Source organism: Astatotilapia calliptera, chromosome 1, assembly GCF_900246225.1.
Source record: "Astatotilapia calliptera chromosome 1, fAstCal1.2, whole genome shotgun sequence".
NCBI classification, from domain to species: Eukaryota; Metazoa; Chordata; class Actinopteri; order Cichliformes; family Cichlidae; genus Astatotilapia; species Astatotilapia calliptera.
In genome coordinates this window covers 2,563,019-2,586,979 of record NC_039302.1, presented here as the reverse complement: position 1 = coordinate 2,586,979, position 23,961 = coordinate 2,563,019, and the positions used below count along the sequence as shown (strand labels likewise).

Sequence of the window (23,961 nt, the reverse complement as noted above, 5' to 3'; positions counted from 1 at the left end):
TATTCTAATGGTATAAGGGCTGCTGCTGGACACTGTAACATCCTTTTAACTTGTACTTTTAACAAGCAATGAAGTCAAACTCAACCACGGCAATGACCCTGTGTTATCAGACTTTTCATTTGCTAATGTTTTCCATGGAATTATCTCTTCGTCTTCTTTCTACCACAAGGACACCCTTATTTGTTAATGATAAGCCACGCTGTTGAAGCACACAGCAACTTCGTGTTGTGTGAATGCACCCTGACATCAGGAAACTTGTTTTTGTTATAACCTCTTCTGGTTCCAGTCAACTCGTTACAAAATCCAACATTAAAAAATAGTTATTATTATAACTATTCTAACTATTACGATGGTTACTTTTGGGCCACTATCATGCTTGAAAAAAAGAGTGTAAACTCCTCAATGGGCTCTTACATTGTGCTATGTATGATATTTTAATAATACCCTGGTGATATGTAGTGTCAGGGGGGTTGCTTCATCTTTTATAAAGAAATTCAGATCCTTTAATACCTGATTTCTTTTCATGAGCTCCATAGAAAACCTCCAGCTTTTGCCAGGCTTTAATGAAGAAGATGTTTTATTAAACGGCGAGAGGCTTCAGTGTAACCTCCTCTGCTGATAATGAAATATCTGAATCCTTTTTAAAATGACGGTACACGCAGTGTGGGGATGATTCCTGCTCTGGATGCAGAAATGACTGCCGTCCACAGACACACATCCACTTGTCTTGAAGGAAGGCACTTTCTTGGTGTCCCTATAATACACGGCCCCCCGTCGCCCTTCCCACCACCTCCTCTCTCACTCCCCTGTTTCCCTGTCAGGCAGGGAGACGTGCCGCACGGAGCCGCGCCGAGTGTCTGTCGCCTCATATTGAATTTCAGCGCGACAGCAGTCGGCTTTCTCTCCAGAAGATCGGGTTTAAAGATCGTTCGCCGCCTCTCGCTCTCCTCTCTCTCTCGACGCTCTCTCCTCCTTCCCATCGCTACTTGCCCCCTCTCTCCTCCCGTCCACAGACCCGCACTTGGGCTGGAAGTTTCCCCAGAGCAGAGCCGCTCCACCGTCCTCGGTGCGCCCGGAGAGTCGGAGAAATGAAGCTTCACTAAGAGAAGAAAGAAGAGAGGAAGGGGCCAACAAGGCGAAAGGAATAAATCATTGAGAAGAGTCACCACCGAAGACGTCCAAGGTAAAAATGTGGCTTTTAAACATTTATTTATTTATCACTTTTTACAGTAAACAGAACCCTGCAGTAGCTTCTGACTGAGCTGTACACAGCACATGGACTTTTTTAAAAGTCTTGCAACAGAGTTTGTGGAGCATCTCCTCATATGCTGAATGTTACAGTTATGTGTGTTAAGTCAGCGGGACTTAGAGCTGTGCATGATGTTGGTTAATCTAACCTACTTAAAGACGTTTCAGCGCCACCTTTCTTTAACAACAACTTTATCAGTGGCTAACAGGTCAGGCACATTTGTTATATTATTATATAATATAGCTAATAGCTCTTGGCTATTAGAATAAAAAAAAACAGCAGCTGATAATTGGCTGTTTTATTATAATAATAGCAACATACATACATATACATACTACAAATTAAAATGTAAAAATTACACTGAAACAGTAACTCTTTATTAAACTCCCATATGAAATGTTATACATGATGAAAACTGAAGCTACGTTTTTCACAGCAGACATTCTGACTTGTCAAACACACTTACAGCAAATAGCATCACTAACTGCTACACCAGGCTGCAGTAATTGCTGGAACATCTTAATTGCCTTTCTGACCACCTCTTGCTTTTCCTGCTATCACAGGTCACAATGAAGAGGCAGGCTAGAGAAATAAGAGAACTATTACAGTGCAATTTAACTTGTGTTGTACCTGCTGCAGGTGTTTGTTGTTGTTTTTTGCACAGTTAATGTAGTGATTGGATTGCAGAATATTTCACACGAGGGTGTGGAGAATTTCTTTGGGAATGGCTGTGATAAACCTGCAGCATCACAGGTCATAGATATTTCACTTTGTCATAAGCCAGAAGCTACAACTTGTAATTTGTAAACACAAGTCTTAATACAAAAAACGAGGTAGCAAATGTGTATTAGTTTATCAATTAGAAAATCAATGAATCCGAAACAATAAGATCAAAATGGACTGATTCACTCGTCTCACATATTCTGATATTTTCTTCCTGTCCCAGGTATTTGTGATAGTAAACTGAATATCCTTACATGTATGATGAACGAGGCAAAAATAATTTTAGACTAAACAAGACAACTATATTGGGCATTATTTAATTTTGACCATGATGGGCAGGCAAATGTCCTACCACTTGGGCGGTGGGGGTAAGGGGTGGGGCAAAGCACTGATAAATGTTTTCATAACCACTAAGTTTATATTTCCTGGAATATGTCTTATTGTGTAGTGCCACTGCTAAGACAGTTTCTCCAATAGTAGTTTTTCCCTTGTTCCCAGGAGCATGTGTGTGATAGTGCTAATTTTTATAAGAATGGCTGTCTAATAGTTTTTTCAGCCATGAAAATTCTTTCTGCGCCAAAGTAGCTGCAACACTAAAGGGAATGTAGGTCATGTGCAGTAGCTCCAGCTTCTATTAGTATAGGCATTGTACCTTTAAAGTGACTATATTAGCAGTTATGTAGCACCTGGAGACCATGAGATGTTGATGACGCTTCAGGTGACGACATAATGACATCCGTACTATCCGTACGTCATTACCATGGCTACCAGTACACATGAGGACACGGTTTAGTGACAGGATAGTAAATACATTAGATTTCATTTTAGATTGCTGCTGTATCCGGAGCTGATGCTTTTTATTTCAAAAACAGTCCAACCAAAAAGTTGTGGGCAACCCTTAAGCAGCCCACTAGTTCCTGCAGTGGAAAATAGTCTTTTGACTCACAGCTGAGTGTGTTCATTTCCCTGTAACTGACAAAGAGCCAAATTGAGCTTGAAATGTTGTTGGGTTCATTTTCTTTTTGAAGGAGGCATTTTAAAATGGAAAGGGGTTTCTGATGTGCCATTTGTACTTTTTTGTTAGATTGATTGTGTGATTGATTTATTTTCAACAAAACCCTTTAAAAATCCATTAGAAAAATGTTTAAAATTGTCCAATAGTTGGGCAGTTTTTAAGATTTTTAGGCATCACTCTTAGTTTTCTCCATTATGACTAGATTTACTTATTGCTCCATTTTATATCATGTGTGACCTGCCAATACATTGTTTTTCTTTCTAAGAATTATAACCTGCAAAAATAAAGTTTCCTTAATCAGATCTCATGAAATTACAGAAAATATGTTGGAAAAAGGTCATTAATTTGCACTAAATATGCATTTAAATTAGCCAGGATTTAATCACGTTTGTTTAGTGATTGGTTTTGTTTGCAACAAAAAAGCCAAAAAATCTGTTAAAAGTATCAAATCACAATTCTTTGAATGTGGGTAGACTTCCTGTCCTGACATAAATGCATTAGGAGAAACAGTGATGTTACCAGAGAGATCACCTATTTCATTCTTGAATTCCTTTTATCCATTTTTTTAAGTTCTTAGAAACCTCCTCCAGAAAACTTTTTATATATACACTTATATTCGGTGGCATTATCTACACTTTGCTAGCAGCTGTGTCAAATTTTCAAGTATATTTTTGCATATTATTTATCTTTTTTTTGCATATTATTTATTTCCTCTTTACTAAAAAACTTGATGCGACTGACTGTGAGGTAGCAGAAGAAAGCTTTTTTCCCTCTGGGTGGGCATTCCATAAAAAAGCAGCTTTTGGCTGCTCTTTTATTCACGAGGAGTTACCACAGTGCAGAGTGGCACGTTTGACTTGGCAGACTTTTTACACCAGATGCCCATCCTGACACAGCTCTCCCAGGGATTTGTGTACCCTCCTGTTCTTAAACCAGGGATTTTTTTCTTTGCATGTTAGGCACACTGAGTGGGAATTTCATCCTCCAAGTTAATCCAGCTTTAGTTTGACAATTTTTAACAATAAATGGTACTACACAATATCTGCAGAAACAGTTTAAGGACTGGGGAACATTTCAAAGTTTCATTCTTTTAAAATTCTTAAAAAATCTCAGCCAGATAGGCATTTTTTTTTCCAGAAATAAGGATTCACGTTACTTGTGTGCTGTTAAAGGAAGCTGTGCCAGGATTTCATGAAACCATATCATTTAAGTCCCCCTGTATCTCTCATAAGTGACTTCCAATCTGAGCAACCAAGGTTTGGCATTTACTGTTGGCTAATTTACCTAAATGTCAGGTGTAAGCATATAGGTGGGTGGACCGCCTCATTTACCTAGAGATGTTTAATTAATGTGTGACGGTTGTACTGCTTGCACCTGCTGCCTTCTTTCTGTGCTACAGTATGTATTTCAGGCATCATGCCACAGGTTTTTGAAAAGGAATATTAATTTCTGTAGCTTTCAATTTCCTCCCACAGCCTGTTTTTGTTTCCTGGACACAAGAGAAACCGATCCATGCTCAGATCCACTACTTAGATCACTGATCTGAAAAGGCTTGTTGGTTCTCTTAGATGTTGTCAGTGGTCTGAAAAGTCTTTCTTCAGCTCTATTCTTGTCTTCTATTTTATGTCATACAATTAGAAATTACAAATTTAAAGGTCTGTTTCAAGAGTAACTGTATATTAAAAGTTACATACACTGTATTTTCCGCACTATAAGGCGCACTTAAAATCCTTTAATTTTCTCAAAAATCGTCAGTGCGCCTTATGTATGAATTTTGGTTGTGCTCAGTGTTGCCAACTCCTCAGTAAGGAAAATCGCTATTGGCTGTCCTAAAAGTCGCTAGAAATTTCTTTTAGTAATTATTGTTTTTTAATGTCACAATTCCAACCCTGCTCCTTTATCTGGGCTTGGACCGGCAAAAGTGACCCGAAATAGGCACTCTGGTGAGGTTACTTTGTGTGTGTGTGTGTTTATAAGTAGTTTTAAACCTTGTGATCCACAAAACAGCATAACAGTAAAAGAAGAACTGACTGCGTTACAGTCAGTGCGGGAGCAGCAGCTTCGCTCATGTGCCATTCATTTGCACTTTGGACGCATAGGGGTGAACGTCTCCTGCCCTGATAGCAGCTGGGGGAGGACTATCCTCCGCCCGTGAGTGCTTTGGCACGGGTGAGGTGCCCACCGCAGCACCGCTGCTTGTTGAGAGTAAGAGCGATAGGCGTTTTCACGTCAAAAAGTCGTCATAAATAAGTCTCCAATAACACCAGAAAAAGTCGCCAGATTTGTCGCTAGTCGCTTTTTAGAAAAAAGGTCGCTAAGGGGCTCTGAAAACCCGCTAAATATAGCGACAAAGTCGCTAAATTGGCAACACTGGTTGTGCTTACTGACCTCGAACCAATTTTATGTGGTACACGGCGCTCACAAATCTGTCAAAAATGTTTTAGCCCGACTTTGGTAAGCTACGAAGCTGCACTGCTTGATGAATTGACAGAGCATTACGGCTACCGTAGTCAGGAGCCTTGCTGAGTAATCTGGGTCCAAAACTCCATCTCCTTCAGGTCCCAAAGTCAAATGATCACTGCGGCATCACTGAGAGCTAAAAACAAAAAAAATGATCGATGTTGCTGCTTTACCAGGTGCAACAATTAAGTTTAACATCCAGGCATCCATGAAAACAGAATTTATTACATTTAACAGAGTTAGAAGTTAGCAGGAAGTTAGCTCGCTAGCTTCCACCTAAACATGATATAGCATGTTCTGACAGAGATTTCTGAAAAAAACGTACAGCTCTGCTATCACTTCCAACATAAATGACTCCAGATCATTACAGACTACAGGACCACCAAACCCTCCCCCGCATCCTCTGATGTCTCCTTCCTCAACGAGCTCAACAACCTTTATGCTCGTTTTGAGCGAGGGAATCCAACAACCACAACCAAAGCAGACGTGACGCCAGACCACCAACCTCTGACTCTCTCCCCCACCGATGTAAGAGCGGTGCTGAGCAGGATCAATGTCCACAAGGCTGCAGGTCCTGATGGCATCCCCGGGCGTGTTCTCAGAGCGTGTTCTGGGGAGCTTGCAGGAGTGCTCACAGACATATTCAATCTGTCCTTGGCCCACGCTGTGGTACTGGCCTGCTTCAAATCCACCTCCATCGTCCTGATGCCCAAAAACTCCAACCCATCTAGCCTCAATGACTACCGCCCAGTAGCACTCACCCCCATCATCACAAAGTGCTTAGAGCAGCTGGTCCTAGCACACTTCAAATCCTGTCTGCCCCCCACCCTGGACCCCCACCAATTCGCATACCGCCAGAACAGGAGCACAGAGGATGCAGTCTCCATCGCACTGCACTCTGTCCTCTCACACCTGGACAACAACAACACCTACGCCAGAATGCTGTTTATAGACTTCAGTTCAGCATTCAATACAATCCACCCCTCACAACTCATCAGGAAGCTGACAGACCTGGGCATCAGTTCCCTCATCTGCAAATGGTTACTGGACTTCCTGACCAACCGCCCCCAACATGTCCGGCTGGATAACCGCTGCTCATCTACAATCACGATGAACACCGGTGTACCACAAGGCTGTGTGATGAGCCCTTTCCTCTACTCCCTCTTCACCCACGACTGCAGACCTGCTGATGGTTCCAACACCATCATTAAGTTTGCAGATGTCACCACGGTGATTGGCCTCATCAGTGACAACGATGAGGCCGCCTACAGGGAGGAGGTCGATCGTCTGGCTGAGTGGTGCGACACAAACAACCTGCTGCTTAACACTGAGAAGACCAAGGAGCTCATCGTGGACTACAGGAGCAATGCTGACCCACATCCACCCATCTACATTAAGGGGACGGCTGTGGAGCGTGTGAGCAGCTTCAAGTTCCTGGGAGTCCACATCTCAGAGGATCTCACCTGGACGACCAACTGCTCCAAGCTGGTCAAGAAGGCTCTTCTTGTTGAGGACTCTGAGGAAGAACCACCTGTCCTCAGACATCCTGGTGAACTTCTATCGCTGCACCATCGAGAGCATCCTGACCAACTGTATAACAGTCTGGTACGGGAACTGCTCTGCCTCGGACCGGAAGGCGTTGCAGAGGGTCGTGAAAACTGCCCAGCGCATCGCCGGAGCACCACTTCCTGCCATAAAAGACATCTACAGGAAGCTGTGTCTGAAAAGGGCTGGGAAAATCATCAAAGACCCCAGTCACCCATCACATGGACTCTTCCCCCTCCTGCCCTCTGGGAGGCGCTACAGGAGCCTCCGGACTAGGACCACCAGGTACCGGAACAGCTTCTTCCCCACAGCTGTCAGACTCCTGAACTCTGCCTCCTGACATCTGACCCACGTTAACACATGGACTGGACATACACTGATCGTGGCTCAAGAGTTGGGAGTTCGCCTTGTAATCGGAATGTTGCCAGTTCGAGCCCCGGCTTGGACAGTCTCGGGCAAGACACTTCACCCGTTGCCTACACTCAAAAAAATGAAACGTTGACTTTAATTAAAATTATTTTGTCAACAGGTTCCACGAAATTGAATTATGTTAGTTTAAAGCAAAAATCTTTAGTTCATCTAATTTAAAAAAAACTACTTAAGATTAACAAGACATATTTAAGACTAACTAAATCAAGTTATGTTGTATGAACAAAGATGATATATTTTCAGGTTAGATAGTTTAGATTAGTTACTTCAACACATTTCTTATTTGTGGCAGTAAAATGTTAAATTTAAGTTAGATTAATTCAAATATTATATTTTCAGCCACCTTGTGCTTTATTAGTTTTACATAAATCTATTTTGTCAACAGGTTCCACACAAATGAATTAAGTACATCCAACTTATTTTTTAAAATTTCTTTTATTGCCAACACATTCAGTGAGCATTTGTGTAAACCCAGTCCAAAATAAAACACAACAGCTCATTAGGGTTAGTAATTAACAGTATGTAGACAGATGCAACATCAAGACTTTAAATTAAATGTCTGTATCTACCAGAAATAGAAGAGAGAAAAAAAAACACATTGAAGATCACATAACACATTGATAAGATGACACTTGAGTTATGCACATGTGATGCTAGTAAGGTCTGTGAGTGTTTTTTTCTTTTAGTGTCTAAAATGGATAGCAAAGTTGCTATTTGCAATGATTGCTTAGGGTCAGTCCAGTAACACAATGCCAATGAAGTGCTTTCCTTTAACAATGCAAAGTGAAGTGTCCACCTCAACAGCCACAATTTAAAAAAAAAAAAAAAAATGTAACAACAACAATCATCATCATCATCATCATCATCATCATAATAATAATAAATAGTCCACTGATATTAGCAATCAAAGAAAATTACATCACCATCCCAAATAAAACTTTAACAAAACATGCCAACATTATGGTCTAACAATAAAACAGCTTGTCAGCGTTCAGTTTTTTTGCAACAGCACAGCAGTAACCATTTAACACTCGCCACTGTCAACATTTATTTTACTAGTGTTTGGGCAAAAAACTTCAGATGTAAACATTTTAACATGGAAACAATTGTTCGTCTTTAAAAGTCCACAAAATATACATTCATCCTGCATTCCCAACTTGGATGATCTGATATCCTCGTGTTGGTGTTGTTCCCAGACCATCATGAAAATGTTGTCACATTGTTGTGACGTTATTCTTTTGCGCGCCAAGCCATTCGTGCATTTATGAAATTCCAATGTTGCAAGGACAATATCAATTCTGCTTACTGTTTATTAAAGGGTTAGGGTTAGGGTTAGGGTCAGTTGATCGGCGGACAGAGGCGGTTTCACGCAGCTTAAGTACAGTTTTTTGTTTTACGCCGGTTTTTCCCGAAGTCGCAAAAGTATGACGTCACAACATTCTGATTGGTCACTTGCAATGTTGATCCTGGAACAACATTTAGTATGATGATCTGGGAACAACACCAACACGAGGATATCAGATCAACCTCCTAACTTACCCTTATTTTTAGTATGTATTGCAATTACCTTTACAATGCACACAATGTAACACAAACTGAATATGAACATATTTCCACCTCATAACAATATGCCTTGAACGCTAATATACACACCACCCTTCAACATTTCTGGTGCAGTATCATCTCTCAATTAAATCCTTTAAATCTCAATACTTTTGATTGTCTCTTACTAGCCCCCCACAACAGTAAAATCTCTCAAATTGTAGTAGTTTACAAACTTTTCAAAATGTTCTAAATTTCTCTTAAATGTAATTTTCCCGTTATCTGTCATTTACAAATTACCATTTTATTCCCATTCAGCCTCCGAAAAACTTCTGTCCATCTGACAGAACATTCATCATCCAAATTAAAGGTTGGCTTATTCATTCAGTGTATTCTTGAGCAACTGTACCTTGGTCAAGAGTATGCTGACATACAGATGAAGGAAGAGCTTCTGAAGTACTTCAAAGAAAGCTTTCAGTCTTGAGGTTAACTGAGATTCAGTGCATATATCCCACCCATTAAGAGTGCACATGCAGAGGCCAGGTCTTCCAGGTCATGCAGGACACACTAGATGGTTATACCCACATCGGCTGGAGGAGTGCTGGCATCAGCTCTTTCGATGGTAAAGATAGCAAGGGTAATTTGTTCCAGCTCCCTCTGAACAGCTGTAGCTTAGACACAAAAACATAGAAAAATGGCATCCAGTTTTAAAAAAAGAAAGAAAAAGGGCCAAAGCTACCCTTTAATGACGTAAACACAATATTAGGAACATGCACCCCAGTGTGCCACTATTTCAGACTACAGATTCAACGATAAATATACAACAACAACAACAACAACCTTTATTTATAGAGCACATTAAAAGCCTAGGCATACCAAAGTGCTTTACATAAAAGAAAAAAATTAAAAAAAATAAATAAATAAAATAATACAGTTAAGAGCATTAATATCAAATTAATAAGAACAGCAGACAATGTTCACAGATAAGAGCCACTAATAGAATAGACTGCAGCACATAGGTTAAACAGACTCTATGCCGCCATGATAGAGAACAACAAGAAAGAAAGAAATAATAAAAATAAATGCAATGAATCGCAGCTAACAAGTCAACATTTAACAAGTAGTGAAGGCAAGTTTAAAGAGATAAGTTTTAAGCCGTGCTTTAAAGGAGTAAATGGAATCAGACTCCCGGATGCCAATCGGGAGGCTGTTCCATAACACAGGTGCAGCAACAGCAAACGATCGATCGCCTCTAGATTTCAATCGAGATCTAGACTGAACTAACAATGACTGCGAGGATGACCTTAAAGTCCTAGCAGGGGCATAGGGGGTTAAAAGTTCCTTAAGATAAATTGGTGCTGTATTATTGATAATTTTAAAAGTAAACAGCAGAATTTTAAATTGAATACGGTATTTGATAGGTAACCAATGCAGTTCAGCAAGAACAGGAGTAATATGGTCAAACTTCTTGGTTTTAGTTAGAATACGTGCCGCAGCATTCTGAACTATCTGTAGTCTATGTAGAAGGGTAACATGGAGACCAGTATAAAGTGAGTTACAATAATCTAATTTCGACGTTACAAAAGCATGGATAAGCTTTTCTAAGTCATTATACGGGATATAGTGTCTGGCCCTGGAGATAAGGCGAAGCTGATAAAAGCTAGATCTGACAACAGCAGACACCTGTTTATCAAGTTTAAGGGAGCTGTCAAACATGACACCCAGATTCCTAACAGTATCAGAAAAAGAGCTAGTAAGAAAGCCAAAGGCATCTTGAAGTTTGGCGCGAAGAGCATTACTGCCAAAAATCATAATTTCAGTCTTTTTTTCATTGAGGATAAGAGTATTTGCCAACAGCCATTTCTTGACCTCACTCATGCATTCACAAAAGTTATTTAAAGACAAAGCAAGATCATCAGATAACTCAAAATATACATAGTTTGGGTATACAAGAAGATTTCCCAAAACATTTAAACAGGTTCCATGCAAATTACAACAACAACAACATGCAACAACATTAGTTATTCAAAATTTGGTTTAATACAGATAAAAAACTAAACTAAAATTACCAACCAATTATTCTTTGAAGAGGATGCTTGGGTCTTCATTCAGGTAAAAAGGTAGTGCCCTGAGGATACACTCCCTCCCCTTTTCAATACTTTCCTTCTGTAGAGAGTGGCAGAGATACAGGAAGAGAAAACAGATATACTTTAGGATGACAGAAACTCACATTATACGCAAAATGAATGACATATCCACTGCACAGATAGACATGTACACAAGACCAACTAATCATCACATGGACATGAATAGTTAACCTGTTGGGCAGGGTTTCCACCACATTATATATGTCCATAATGGAGGTAAAGACAAACTAATACATCATCTTTTTTGCATTCAAAACATAACATAAAAACATTCACTTATGGTTTAACCTAAATCAAGGGATCAGATTTTACATATGTTTAGGTAATTTAAATTTTCCAACGTTTTGAGTACCAAACTTTGTCTTGCTTAATATAAATGTAAGTGCACTGTGCAGCTACCATACACTAGCTGTTTAAATTTGAAAATGATCTTATTAGCCATAATATTTTGCTACCAACAGAATAACGCACCTGTGTGGCTGGGGCCAAAGTTTGTCTAATTTTCTTCCCTCCAACGCCTCCTTTTTTCTTGAAGACTTTTATGAGCTGGTCAGTGTATTGGTCAAGTTGTGTAAAAAGCCTTGGAACATGTGCAGCAGTAGTAATCCTCACATATTCTGCTTCCACCTGAAAATATGTCAACAAACACAACATACTGTACTGTAAATATACATACTATATGTACACATATACAAACTAAAACTAATGTAGTAAGACCTCATTAAAGCTATAATTTTAACACAAACATTTACACAAAATGCTAATGGAGCCATTACAGCTTTTATTGTTATTTATCAAGTTCCAAAAAATATTGATCACAGCTGATCTGAAAAGAATTTCATGCCTCAGGCCCTTGAACTGCAACCTTTACCATGGTTCAGATGTGGAGAAGAAATAACAGGGGCATGGGATGGGTCACAAAAGAAAACTTAACTTATAAAACAGTTTTGTTTTTAAAAGTATAACAGTTCACATACCACATACAAGCTCAGCAATACCACATACACCACATCAGTATAGGAGGGAGCAGGTAAAGGCAGGATCTGAGATTTATAAAGTAAAACAAGAAATTCATTACTTAATTTCAAGAAGCAAATTATTGTTTGAATTACAACTAAATAAAATACTACTCAGAAGAAAAGCAAGAGATTGACACTGCCATGTGCTAACTTTCTATAGAAGCAATTATCACCAGGTCTGTCGACCTCCATTGTCTGTCCACTCATATGTCTTGAATAATTTTATTAAAAAAAATTAAGTGTGTACTTTCACAAACTGTAATTTATAACTACATTGATATGTATAACTCCGCTAGGAAACATGCTGTATTTACAGACCATTTTTACATAATACAGATTACTGATAGAGCAGAACAATGGTGTCACAGTGGCTTTCGCCCTTGACTTTTTGGATTTTAAATGTCACTTTATGCTATCCTTGCTATCCTATTCGATATTTCCGACTCTCGGATTACAGAAAAGGAATCCCAAGAAAGCAAATGGAAAAATAACCCCTTGAAAGAATAACCCCATGAACCCCTGTAGCTAATCCCTTAATAAAACAAAAAACAATAAAAATGTTTCTTACACAGTCCACAAAATAAGCATGTCCAGGACCCAGTAAAACTAATGTAAAACAAGCGCACGCAAACGATATAACATGTCTTGTAAGACAAACGCAAAATATAACCATGCTGGACATATAGATACTACACAACATAGTCAAAGAAAAAAGTGGTCTTACCTCTCAAAGAAACAGCAGCTTGGCGCCAAAACAGCCTTTTTCAGTTAAATTTGAAGTCTTGCGCATGAGCAGGCACAAGCCGTGAAACCTTCTTGTTCTGCGCGGTTTCATTACAACTGTTTTTGCATTACTGCCACCTTGTGGATATACAAGGTATATCGATCCTAATTGACTTAACTTAAATGTTATGCGATCAAGTAACACATTAGTATTATGTACGTTGAATAATAGACACAATTACGTAGACTTGATTAGAAAAACATATGTTAACTTAACAAAAACATATATTTTAAGTAAAATGAAAATAAATAATTAATATACACTGAACGATCCACCTCATTCATTTTTTTGAGTGTACTGGTGGTGGTCAGAGGGCCCGGTGGCGCCAGTGTCCGGCAGCCTCGCCTCTGTCAGTGCGCCCCAGGGTGGCTGTGGCTACAATGTAGCTTGCCATCACCAGTGTGTGAATGTGTGCGTGAATGGGTGGATGACTGGATATGTGAAGCGCTTTGGGGTCCTTAGGGACTAGTAAAGCGCTATATAAATACAGGCCATTTACCATTTACACACACCCACAACCACCTGCACACACACACACACAATGGACAACTGTACCCTCAAACACACAATAATAACATGGACTGAACCACCACTCACAACCACTAGCACTTTATACAGCCTCTGTAGAAATTATCCACATATCTCACTTATCTTAACTGCACTACTGTATAGCTCTGTGTAAATAATCATTCTGTACAATACGATAATTTTTAATTCTACAACTGTTTATAACCTGCATAGTTCACATTTCTGTATAACTGTATATCTCAGATTTCTGTATAGTTTTTTTTTTTATTTATAGCCTGTTCATAGCCTGTACATAGCTTGTACTCACTACAGCCTGTACATACTTATAGTTATAGCATATTCATAACATACTTCATACCGTGTACATTATAACATACACTCACATATCTATATTATTGCTAATATATATTGTAATATATCTATATCATGGCTAAAGCACTTCTGGATGGATGCAAACTGCATTTCGTTGCCTTGTACCTGTGACATGTGCAATGACAATAAAGTTGAATTCTATTCTAACTCTATTATAAAACTGGTTTATTGTCTGACTTACAAATTATTAGTCTATGAGTGTTCTGCGTCCCAGAGTATCTCAATGGCTTCAAAAAGCACTGTTACTGTAAAAAGATATGGTAAATGTTAAACCTAATTACTGCCTCTTTATATGCTGTAAAACTCTTCTTCTTCGCTATGGTTTTCAGGAAGTACTGTTTACAGTGTAATTATTTCCTTCCTTTCAGAATCTGGTATCAGTCTTTTGATGTAAGTGCATACAACTCCCATTAACTACATTCAATTTTCCAACTCTGAAGTCAATGCAACAAAGATGAAAAATGTCTTGAATTTTTTGGTGCATTGCATATGCATTCACAGCGGTCGTACAGATATTGTATTATGATGTGCACATATAGTATTCCAATTCAGTTCAGTTTTATTCATATAACAAATCAAATCACGACACCAGGCTCCTCAGTAACATGTGAAAGAACCATGCAACCCATCCTCACGCTGGTTACATACTGCTGTGGGATGGCTACCCCTTCTTTATTTTGCACTCCACCACTCTACCTGGGCCATGGCTAATGCTAGCAGAGGAGACCTGAGGACCTCAGTATACCATTAATCGGTATTACCGACAGGTGGAGATTTAGAATTGCCATTGGTTGCCGTCTTGATATCTCGCTCCACAGAGATTGTGTCCAATGATTACAAGCCTTGTGTCTCCAGTGAGAGAGATGCTGCCCCACACCATCACAATGCCTCCACTGAAAGCTGTTACCCTATCATTGCAGCTGTCATCATAGTGTTCTCCAAGTCTTTGTGGGAATCCAACTGCCGTATGCAGCTGGACTCATCGCTGAACATAACAATCCATAAATAATAATAATGGATTTTATTTGAGGGCGCCTTTCAGAAACCCAAGGTCACCTTACAAAAAACAAAATCAATAAAAGGAACAGTAGTCATAAAATACATAAAATAAGTTAAAATTACAAAACAGAGCTTGGCAACAGATAAAATCAGCATTAAAGCGAATAAGCCAGTTTAAACAGATGTGTTTTGAGCTGTGTCTTAAATACGGAGAAGGAGTCAATATTTCTTAGTGCAGGAGGAAGAGAGTTCCAGAGCCGAGGAGCAGAGCGACTGAAAGCTCTGTTCCCCATAGTAATAAGGTGTGAGGATGGAACAGTAAGATGAATAGCAGATGATGATCTGAGAGGGCGGGAAACAGTGGTGATATGGAGCAGGTCACACAAATATGAAGGAGCAGATTTATGGATACACTTGTATGTAAGAAGTAAGATTTTAAAATTTATCCTGGCTTCTATGGGCAACCAGTGAAGCTTCTGAAGAACTGGGGTAATATGAGCACTTAACGGAGTGCAAGTTATGACCCAAGCTGCAGAATTTTGTCACATGTTCAGGTTCCATGTCCATGCTGTGAACACCAGCACAAACAGCCTGATACTGAAACATAATCATGACAGGCCTCCTGGCAGCCCTATGATACCGGAGATTGGCTGTGTGCAGTCTCTTCCTGGTTGTCTGGGTTAGAGAGCCGTCGGCCATATTGTCCTGCAAACCTTGATTTAAAATCTGTAGAAGACTGCCTACAGTAGTACTATACTGTACACTGGGACGTGGCCTGTTTCTGACATTTCCTCTTAAATGTAACTTGGCCTTCAGTTTGCAGGTAGTACCATGGCTCACTCCAAATAATGCTGCAGCCCGGAGTTGCAGAACACCAGCCTGAAGTTGCTCTATGGCAATACAGACCAGTCAATCATGGTATGCTTGGTCAAACACACCTATTGACCACTTTAGCAAGGTCTATGCTCACAGGTGGTGAAAACCAGGTGCCTTGTTATCAGCACCGCAGTACCAGAAGCTCAAAACAAGAGTCGATAGAAGAATAGGCTGCAGTAGTTTTTTCATGGGTGCAACCAACATACTGAACTCCCAAAAAATATTTTCTTTACAAATGTGGCACCATTTAAGGAGCAATAAAGACATTTTCCAATAGAAAGCTTTATTGGCAAGAAGCATTGTTACAACAAATTTCTTTTATAGTTTATAGTTCATATATATATATATTAAATATGGTATTAAATGTGCAATAATGTTGGGTAATAAATGCTAAGGAGAGCATCAGATTTAATCAGAAATTAAAAGAAAACTCACCACTGACAGCATCCGATAGTTCGAACTGTATTGCAAAAGTCAAATTGTATTACTATAGCACAAAGAGAAAGATTATAATTTATTTCAAGCAGTACTTTGAGACAGCGGGGAAGAAAACTACATTTTAACAAGAATAAATAGAACTAGAGTCAGGGAAGGTAGCCATCTGGCTTATCCGGAACAGAGAAGTGCAAACACTCGGGTTGGTGAGTCTAGAAGCTGCAGATCAGAAGCCTTTAGGTGCAGGGCCAGGGATGCACGGAGAGAGACCACAGAGAGGAAAAAGCACAAAATAAAGGGGGATGATAAATAGAATAACAAGCTTGGGATTCATCTACGAAATTACACGCAACTTTAATAGCTTTGGTTTTAAACGTTGGTTAAACCTTATTTTAACATTAAGCCTAACCTCTAGCATAGGTAATATTATGTGCATTTGTGTACATGTGCACTTGAATGGAGGAAGCAAGCCAACCAATTTTGCGTATGGTTTGTTCCTAAGCAAATATTTAAATTGCCAGGTATGCCAGTAACTTGATAATCAGCTCTGTGCTCTGCTGTGGATGAACTCTAACGGTGCTGGTTGTCCCTGCAGCCTTGGTAAGCTCAGCACATGAAGCAATTCTAGGTCCGTTGCAGGTTCTGATTGGAGTGAACCTCCAGATCATGAAGGTTCACCTCATATCTCCTGAACTAAACAAGTACAGACATTGCCAGTTGAAGTCCAGATCTCAAGGACCACAAACAGACACCTGGCTGGGAAATACTGGGGCTGGGTGGTTAACTGTGACTTTACTGCAGAGTTATACATCTACTTCAGGTGAAAAAATAAGGAAATAGACCCTCTAACATTTTAAAAATGTGAATGTTATATTTGTATTACTGTAACCAGCTTTATTTTGATAAAAAAAAAATTAATAAACTAAAATATACAGGTTAAAGATGATCAAATATTGACCAAATATGTTCAATATCTAGACGAGAGCATTGAGTGCTAAGGTAACAGGTGACACTAACCGAGTGTTCCAGTGGCAGGTGGGTCAAACACTGGCCTTACACATTGTTTATGCCTTAACATTTATAGTCAACATCCTGTGTTGTTTATGTTTTGTTTAAATATTTAAAAGAAATACATCACTGTCTCTTGTATTTCAATTAAAATAAAGATCTGAGATTGGGTTTTTATGACTCCTGACTTTGGAAATGGCTGCTCAACAAGTACTCCTCCTCCTCCTCCTCCCATTAGCTGTTATGTTTCTTGGATTCTTTCCAGGCACATTGAGCCATGTTTTGGAGACACTGGGAATTTGAATATTGGGGTTTTAGTGTGTGTGTTTTTTTTAAGATAGTGTTAATAATCAGCTGACTAATTCAAAATTTAACAAACCCTAAAGTCTTTTCCTAAGACAAAAGACTGAGGAACCTTCAATTAAATTTAGTTGCCTCAAGGTGCTTCATATTGTAACGTAAAGAACACACAGCGATACAAAGACAACAAAGAAAAACACCAACCCTCATATGACACCCTATGAGTAAGTACTTTGGCAACAGTGGGAAGGAAAAACTCCCTTTTAGAAAGAAGACAGGACAAAGACGTGCTGTGGAAGAGAGCCAGAGGTGAATAATACTTAATAATTAAAGCAGAGAAGTGCATATGTGCTTTAAGCCTGTGCATCTAAAGTGTGAAACCTGCAGCATTTGGAAAAGCACACTAGTATTAGATGTGTTTTGTATGATGCATCTTTTGAATGGACAGATCTGCTGTAGAAAAAAAGACACTATTATCTGCACTTACAATTGCCTCAGTAAACCAAGGTTTAATGCAGCCACAGGAGATGCTGCCATTCTGAAGGAGTTTACAAGCCAGATTTATGAGCTCTGTAGCTTGACTGAAATAAAAGAGATTTTTTTCTTCCTCACTTTAAGGGTTCTTGAGTCATTCTGGGAAATGTGAAGCCAGAAGAGAAATCCACATCTGCCTTACCATAATAAAGATAAATATAAGACTATTAGACAGAAACTAAATGGAAAACCTGAGCTGCCAGTAAGAAGTCGCCCTCATGTCTCTGGAGAGTGCTGCCCTTTCCTGCTCCTCATTTAGCTCTTCTCTGACACAGAGCCGAGGGAGGGGAGGGGACAACAGGAAATGTTTGTGTGTGAGAGAGAACGAGAGAGAGCAAACTTTGAACTTGTCTTCAGACGTGATCAAAGTTAAACTTTGATGTCAGGGTCCAAACCCTCTATCAGCCCTGAAGGAGTCGCTCATCACTCTTATTAGAAATGTACGCCGTAGGGTCGCTAGCCAAAAGTCTTTGTAATGTCTGATTGACTGCTTGAGTGAATAGAGCAGGCTACTCTCTGTCCTTCTTCATGCACGCTCTGTCTAGGCAGCATCCTTGCCCCAAACCAATCTGAGGTAGTGAGAATGTGTCTGACACAAACCATCTCCTGTTGCATGGCTACATGTGTGAAAGGGCAACTCTGGACAGAAACAGGATGGGATTCTCCTGACGCTGTGAGACGTGTGCTGTTGCAGAGTTTTTAGCTTGTGATATAAAGTGCTTTGAGTTGATTGTCCTTGTGATTCGGTAGCATACAAATAATGTTACGCCCCTCTGCAGCCCCTAATCTCTTTGCAGCGGCAGTGCAAGAGTATTCAGCTGTTGCTAATTGATCACACCTGGTGAGGTGTGGATAAAGGCGTACCTGAGGCAGGCTTTCGGGGAAGCACACCAGCTATTTTAGCTAACCCCCTATATAATTTAAAATAAAACATCTCTGTGAAATTCTGGTATTAGTCTCCATATTTGTGTTGCAACTCTTGAGCCGGGTCGTAACAGTAAATAAGTAAATGCATTGAACTGAACTGATGTCCATGTATAAAAGCAGTTTAAGAGAGGCATACAGCAAATGAGGATAACTATGAAAGTGAGAGATTGTATAGATATGGAGAAGATGGGAGGGAGGAGGTGGTTGACAATCTGTCGTGCTTCAAAACTTTCTCATTCCCTTCCTGTCCCCTCACTCCCCCCAGTTTTTATTTTACTTCTCTCTCTCTCTCTATCTCTTCGCCCACCCGGCGTGCTTGTTGCCCTCTCCTGCTGTGACTCGCATCTGTTGGGGAAAAGGCTGATCTTTAGTCTTGGCAGGGAATCACCAGCATGCCCACTGCCGCTTCAGACTGGTACTTGTGACGCAGCGGATTGCACTGGAGGATTGATATTGGGTCTATATTTCATGCTTCTTACCTGCATACATTATCCCAAAAAACTTTGACTACAGTGCCCACTTTTAGATCCTTTCATAATTTCCCGTTGTACAAACACTTATAGTTATTTTGGTAACGTGGGAATGTTTGGGCTTGAGGCCCCAGTCACACAGGTGACCAGTTAGTGACCTCCTGGTAACCACCAGTCACTAGGATAAAATGTGTATTCCCTGACCAGTTGTGGGTGCAGGCAGTCGTTGTGAAGTCAGTTGCTAATAAGGGAAAATTGATCATTCCCCGAGTGCTCGGTGATGTTGTTGAGTGGTTACTGAGATTGAAACCTCCAGTTTCATTGCAATTTCAGAATTAAATAGAAATAATAAATCCTATCCTATTCTTACTCACATTACTTGGCCCACTTAAGGATGTTTTTTGCTTTACTGAGTAACTGCTGTGTGTTTCTCATCATGGACTTAGTGATCAGGTGCTCCTTTGTTCTCCATCTGCTTTCTTCTTCTTTGGTATTAACTCCGATGTCAGCCTTTTTCTTTCTTGTAAGGTGAACCACAGTTTCTTTAGTGAAATTCTTTTTTTTCTTTAGCTGTCAGGCTGCTCTCTTAGGACATTATCACTCATTTCTCAGTGATCCACCTCAGCATAAACACACGACCTACATGGAGAAACAGGCATGTCAGTATGCAGAAGGAATGGATTACTTTGATTACTTTAATACTCTTCCATCTTCTTTAAAAAGCTTAAAAACGATGTGCCACCAAAATGAAAACGGGTTTGCAGCATACACGTTGCAAGTAGGACCAGTAGAGATGTAAACACACTGTGATGTTTGTATTTTTACCAGTCGTCATTTGCTAACCTTTTCTTTCTGCTGCAAATATAACCATCACTGATGTTTGCCACTGCATTATGTTGTGGGTTTGTGATGGACCGAGTTGAAAAACAGGAGGAGTCCCAGGAATTATACAGACTAGTTAGAAAAAAGGAATGAAAGAGTTCAGAGAGTTTACAGAGTACAGCATTGAAACAGTGCTTCCTCGTTCTTCACCAAGACAATCCTGGAGTGGCTTTAAGACTCTTCCTGTACTTTCATAGAACATCTGTGTGATGGATGTGCAGATGCTCCCCGTGCTACATGACAGAGCTTGAATGTCTTTTTTTTTAATCCATTTGGTAATAAATACAGAGCATGTGTTGTGCAAAAACTAAACCTTGATAGGAAGTTTGATTATATAGCAGAACCAGCTGATCAACCAATAACAAGTACAAACCGGGATCATGTTTAACTGTTGTAGTGACTCATCACATCACATCATCTTTGATCCTCAGCTGCTTACTTGTTTGTTTTGCCCCGTTTCTCCTCCCCACCCTTCCTTAGAGATTTGACTGTGTGCAAAGGCAGTTGCATCAACAGCAACTTTACTGTGTAATCGTATTCTACTGAAATATACAATAACTGCTAAATGCATTTACTCTACAAGAATATAATAAATTATTTACAGCCTCTAATTCTAGGTCCAAACCTTACAGGAGATATTGGAAGTAACTGTGTTTCAGGTTATTGTGTCGTATAATTTTGTTTATAAATGGGCCTTTTCTGCAACTTTAAAACAGACTCTGCATTATTCAACCAATCAAATCTTGCATTTGTCATTTGAATGACATCCTCAAGAATGAAGTGGTAGAGGCAGAATTAGTAATATTTTATGACATTGTAAATTTCCTAGTGCAGCACAGAGATGCACACGGAACATAAAATAAACAACAAGCAGGAAACAAATTTCACAAAGGACTACCCCTCCCCCACCCACTCTTTTTTCACTTCAGGGACACTAGTGGGGAGGAAAACTGTTGTAGGTGGATGAGTTGATGTGATTAATGCTGACGCTTGCATGTAACAAGCAATTCGTATCACTCAGTGTAGAAGTCTTAAAGACGACAACCCATGAGACAAACGATATTCACTGTACGACATGTGAAAGTTTGCAGAATACATAGACCCCATATGAAATATGATATGAGGTTTTTTGTAAATGTGAATATTTAAAGCTGATAATATTTAACCATAGACGTGTATAGAATACTCCAGTGATTTAATTTCCTGTTGAAACCTCTGACGTCTTTCATTCTAGCACCTTAAATAATAATATAAATGAGAATTCAGTTGGTTTCAGTGCAATGTTTTCATGGTCATTATATCTCATTATCCAACCACTCACTAACCTTGCAATTGTGTTTATGCAGGATGGTGCTTATTCTCTCTGTTCATCTCACAGCCTTTAAATCTGTGTCATTTATCTCACGCAGTTTCATTGATTGCCCCCAACCCCCCATCCCCATCTCCCTGCCTGTGACTGATTGGACACTTTTTACTCACTTTTCTCTGAGCTGCTGCTGATTTCAGCCTCCATTTTCCTCGACATTTTTTTAACCTTATGCTTTTTTGCTGTTATTTCAACAAACATTGACATGGGATGCTCGATAAGAGCGTTTTCCCAGTATAGAAGTTTCATTGTGACCGCGATGAGTTGCTTTTCTTTTTAAATTGGACTCATTTAAGTGTGGACCCAGATGGCTACTAATACAAAGGAGATGAGCATATACAGTCTGTTAGGCAGATGACAATATGAGTGCTTTGAGATAAAAAGTGGGACACTGAAAAATAAAAATGTCTGAGTGAGTGCGTGTGTGTGTGTGTGTATGTGTTTGTGCGTTTGCGTGCTTGTGTGTGGGAGGTGGGGTTCCAAGTTTTTGAGTGAGCAAACAAATTACCAGCCAAGTGAACAAATTTGGCAAAGAAAACTGAGAATCAGGGCACAAATTCAGGCAGAGCAGACACTAAATCAAAGAGACATACAGAGAGAAACGGAAGGTCCTGCTTCGAAATCACAGTCCTCTGACCTGCTGCCTTTCACATTGCAGTAGATGCTGCTTCTGATTAGATGGCAGAAATGAAAAGTGGCAGAACTCAAAGAGGATAACCTTGACCCGTGAAGGTGGTAACCTTCTCAAGAGAAAGTCAACACTCAATAAAGCCCTGAAAATGTGCTAGAAGATGGAGCTTTGAGTTTCAATCTCTGCTTGGGCCGGTATCACTGCGTTTGTTCCTACAGGTTATGCTAACTGTGGTGTATAATTCCAGCACTTGGAAACCAACAATATTAGAAGTAGATGATCATATAGGGACTCTCTAAACTGCTGACCTTTAAAGAGCGTTGGGGGAGCTAATGAAAAAAGTCATATATCATACATTATGTATATATGTTAATTCATAACTGACAGGAGAAAGCGATTTGTTACACTGCTCGTTACTTTACATTGTTACTCTGTAAAATGACCTAAAACTCAGTGTCACATAGTTACCAGTTAACAATATAAACTTGAGGCTACAGTTCCACAGATTAACACAAATCCCACACACGCACAATCTTTCTTTTACTGTTTTTTGTATGAATACAAACGCAAAACAATATTGAAATTCAGTCCAAAGAGACTTCAAAGAAACGTTGATTCGTCTTTACAAACATAAATATGTTGAAATTAAGGCTGTAAGACTGACTGCTTATCCCTCTTTTTGTTACCTGTTGAAGGTTTGGCTCAGGCTGTTGGGCTTTGGTTGGCATACACTTACACATTATTATCAGTATTAGTAATGATTCAATGCAGAGAGATGTATGATCACATAGTGAGTGATGAAGGTGACTGGAAAGGAAAAACTCAATGCATCATGCGAATCCCCCAGCAGCCTACACCTACTGCATCATACCTAAGGGAGGATTCAGGGTCACCTGATCCAGCCCTAACTATGTGCTTTAGCATGAGCAACCAGAGATGTTACCTTTAACTAATTTTTGCTACCTCTCATTTTATGGGGGGTTTAGCCATTTTGAGTTAAGGCAGTTTTTAATTTAGAGATTATTAAAATGAAACTAAATTTTACTGATATTTTTTTTTGTTGGTGGGGGGGTTATAGTCAAGATTGTTCGTTCTGTACCTCTCAGTACACTGACCCACTTTTAGCCTTTACAGGACATATAAATAATTCATTTCCTATATGTCCCCACTGTATCTATGTATGTCTGTATGTAGTACAGTGGTTGGAAATATTCACAGGAAAGATCCATGAGAAGGATGGCTTCCACATTCACTTAAAAGAGGTATCAGCTGCATAGAATCGAGGCCTTTGTTCTTTTATGCTGTTTTGTTGCTTACAGATCATTCAGTTGGTTTTTGTTGTATTTTCATGACATTTTTACATAAAATGGGGGCAAGTATTCTGAAATAACTTGTTGCACATTGTATGAAATTAGCAGTTGCTAGTCTACTTAACTGTTACTTGCTATGACAAATACAATGACTGACTTGTCTGCAGAAACTGGACAAATCTCTCTACAATTAAAATGAAAAGATTGATTTTCAAAAAAACTGAAAATGAAATTTTATACCCTTAGTTTTTTGCACTAATCAAAGTCCAGGATGATTTTTGTACTGGCTTCGTATTAGCATGTTGGTTTAGTGGAGAATGGCATTTACTGTATTCAAAACACTTTAAACTGCATACCAGAGTTGGCCATGCTTTAATACAGTATTTTTTCTATATGCTTTAAGGACTTTA

At 39.4% G+C, this 23,961-nt stretch overlaps 1 protein-coding gene and 1 long non-coding RNA gene across 9 annotated transcripts in view; one reads left to right on the top strand and one right to left on the bottom strand.

Moving 5' to 3' along the window:
- Positions 1 to 696: 696 nt before the first annotated feature.
- The window catches only part of shank2b (SH3 and multiple ankyrin repeat domains 2b), a 306,872-nt gene continuing 283,607 nt past the window's right edge, over positions 697 to 23,961 (top strand). For all 6 annotated transcript variants that reach the window (XM_026194603.1, XM_026193999.1, XM_026194263.1 and 3 more), the window contains exon 1: positions 697 to 1,183. The gene's annotated coding sequence lies outside the window, so the exon portion shown is untranslated. The remainder of the gene's footprint in view (positions 1,184 to 23,961) is intronic.
- LOC113037569 (uncharacterized) lies at positions 8,929 to 13,163 on the bottom strand. Of its 3 annotated transcripts, none has more exons than XR_003274640.1 (4): positions 12,088 to 13,163; positions 11,582 to 11,737; positions 11,037 to 11,129; positions 8,929 to 9,634 (listed from the first exon to the last, which is right to left on the bottom strand). It is a non-coding gene; the product is annotated as an uncharacterized LOC113037569 (long non-coding RNA). The 3 variants fall into 3 exon arrangements; XR_003274642.1 differs by having other exon boundaries at positions 11,037 to 11,737; positions 12,088 to 12,153; positions 12,854 to 13,163; XR_003274637.1 differs by having other exon boundaries at positions 11,037 to 11,737.